Source organism: Odontomachus brunneus, unplaced genomic scaffold (assembly GCF_010583005.1).
Source record: "Odontomachus brunneus isolate Ranch 3 - 2012 unplaced genomic scaffold, Obru_v1 Obru_scaffold_143, whole genome shotgun sequence".
Classification (NCBI taxonomy): domain Eukaryota; kingdom Metazoa; phylum Arthropoda; class Insecta; order Hymenoptera; family Formicidae; genus Odontomachus; species Odontomachus brunneus.
The window spans coordinates 128,398-131,643 of NW_022639593.1; the positions used below are offsets into that span (position 1 = coordinate 128,398).

The window sequence follows — 3,246 nt, forward strand, 5'->3', positions numbered from 1 at the left end:
TTGAAGGTGGAACTGTCGGAAGTCGCTGGAGCGTTAGCGGTCGCATAGTGCGCCACTATGGCGCCCATGTCTAGTGGTGGCACCATTTTGACCGCCACGTTAGGGCCAGCGCACGAACATTGCCGTAGAGACCCTATAATAAGAGTCTGGACAGTCTTTCTAGTTCGACAAAACATGGTGTCGTAAAACAAAAACAATGATGATATGACAGATGTGATCCAAAGAAAAAAAATCTTGTGAATCTTATATTAAATAATAAAATATCAAACAAGTAAAACAGGTAATTTATAATATAATATTATAATGAAGTAAAATATATAGAAAAAAAGTATTATAAATGCATGCTGTTATAAAAATCAATTCCTAACCTTTAATACTGTATTTTATATTTACAAGTTGCATATAATTTTGTAGAAAATGTCTGGCTGCTGCGTACCTAATTGTTTTAATAGTACGGAGAAAGGTTTTTCGATGAGAAGTTTTCCATCAAATATGAATTAGAAAGCGATATGGATCGAAAATATCGACATGTACAATGGCAATATCCATCAATCCTCAAAGTGGCAACCAACTAAAAACTCATTTGTATGCGAAGTAAGTAATAATTTGTGTGATTAAAAATAGAAATATAACAGTAATCTTGAATAATTTTTGCAGATCCATTTTTCTGCAGAAATGTGGGAAAAAGCACGAGTGGATGGAAAAAAAAATTAAAAGCCAATGCCATTCCAACAATTTTTTATCCTCCTAAAAATAAAGACATTACAGTGGAAAGAAATGTATATGTATGTATCGGTTTTTAACTATAGGTTTTAATAGGGTCATTGTAAGGTAAATTTTTAAACAAAGGTTTAAAGTAGAAAATTGTAAAAGTTTCAATTTTTATAGATTTATGACGAAGACACAGCACAAGCCACAAATAATATTCTTAAGGTTTCTTCAAATGATGTTCTTGAGGTTCTCTCAAATGATGTTGACATTCCTTCTACAGCTTCATCAAAACAACTTTTCACAAGCATGAATACTAATATAGTTCATGATGCAAAAAGATTACAAAAAAATGATAATGATATTATGACAAGTTATAATAACACTGTAGAAGAATTAAAAAGAAAATCAGATGAAGCAAACAAAAAACTAGAGAGAGCAGATACCATTATCCGTAAAAATTTGTGGAAAAACAAAATGTTTCTGAAGCGTTTACGACATTTAAAAAATTCTACTAAGGTGCATAGTGAACAGAGATTTTCTTTGGTAGATTTGTTGCATAAAATATTTGATAAAGATCAGATAGAATATCTTAAAGTTAAACATGAAGGACGTCATATATATAAGTGGACAGATGAAACAATTAAAAAGACATGCGCAGACGCATGGAATGCATTACTTTTAAAGATGGAATCTGTGACGATGTTTTTGAATTGTTAAGGGAAAAGATATGGGAGCAGTGCACTTGGACACGGTGCCTTTGGGCACAGGCAATCACAGCACCGTATGATTAGAGACATTTGTAGGTTCCCTTGGAACAGCGACTTGTGATTGGACTGTGTCCAATTGTCCCGTGTCCAACTGATATACACCCAAAAGATATCAAGCTTTCCAGATAAACGACATAAAGATTCAATGATTTGTCTTGATGAGATGAGTTTAATACCAGGTGAACAAATAGATCCCTGTACCAATCACACTATTGGATATGCTACAATTCCTGACAAATTTGGTAAATCCTAAATTGAAATATTTTACATATTACACATTACATGTTTTTAAATGTGCGATTTCCACATTGCTTATCACTTTAATTTGTTTATTTGCATGTTTGCATGTTTGCATGTACATTTTTAGGAAAAATGCCTTATGCTACGCATGGTTTGGTGTACATGATTTGCGGTATATTTACACGGTGGAAACAAATTGTAGTCTACTATTACACTCCTGACGGATTTAATGGTGCAATTTTAAAAGAAATTATTTTTAAAATAATTGAAAAAGCTGAAGATGTAGGTCTTAAAATTCATAGCATTACATCTGACATGGGAGGAATAAATCAGGCTATGTGGAAAGCTTTCGAAAATATATCTGCAAGCAAATTTTTCAAAATTAAAAACTCGGTGCCACAGATAACAGCCGAAAATTGTTCTTTTTTGTCGATGCTCCACATCTCTTAAAAAATTTTCGCACTGCTTTGGTAAATTATAATATTGCCACAGAATTTTGCAGAAATGTATGAACTTTCTTCATGTATTGTTAAATGTTCACATGTCGCAGAATTAGCTGCTGAACAAGAAAATTTTACGTTCAAATTACCATCAAAATTAGATAGTCAAACTATTACTATTACTAATTTTAACAAAATGAGAGTTAATAAGGCAACCGCTTTGTATAACAGAGATGTTAGTAGTGCATTGCGATTTATATCAGAAGAACGTAATATAACCGAATATTAAGTAACCGCTTTATTTATTGAAATTGTATCAAAATGGTTCAATATGATTATTTCTCGGATTTCTTTAATTGCATTAGGAAGAATAGAGGGAGAAAAAAAATCACATAAGAAATTTGATGATAGTATAAAGTTTTTGAAATCAGTTATTGATCTGTTTTGTAATATTCAAATCGGACAAGATGGAAAATTTAAACCCGTACAATGCGGTATTATGCTCACTACTACATCTTTCATAGAATCAACAAATTATTTAATTAATAAATGAGGATATTTATATGTATTGGGCGCAAGATTTACACAAGATTGTGTTGAAAATTTATTTTCAAACATACGAAAGAAATTTCCTGTGCCCAATGCATTGCAGTTTAAACAATGTTTAAAGATCCATAGCGTTTCACAATATTTACAAGTTGTTCCAAACACTAATTACGAACAAGATGAAGGTCCTCTTCTTGTTAATTTCTTAAAAAAACGTCAAAAAGATAAGAATCATAACTGTTACGTCCTGTGCAGACATGAGTCATGCACTCTATCTTTGCCTCCTCTGTCAGGAAACAACAAACTATTCCGAATCGTAAGACCTTTTTTTTTTGTCTTTCCCCAATAAAAATTCCGACTAAAATTCCGAAATAACCCTGGAAAATACAGCACTAAAACTCCTTAATCCGCAAAGTAAACTTCACCGGACCTTATCCTTGGGATCAAAGGAACCGCTGGATAACAAAAAATTATGTCCGTTACATTTTCCAACTTACGTTGTTCGGTTCCGCCTCATCTGCTGATTCCCTCACCACCTTAAA

General features: G+C 32.4%; 1 pseudogene; it reads left to right on the top strand.

The window, feature by feature from the left end:
• Positions 1 to 340: 340 nt before the first annotated feature.
• Positions 341 to 2,447, top strand: LOC116850357 (annotated as a pseudogene).
• The last annotated feature ends 799 nt before the right edge of the window (positions 2,448 to 3,246 follow it).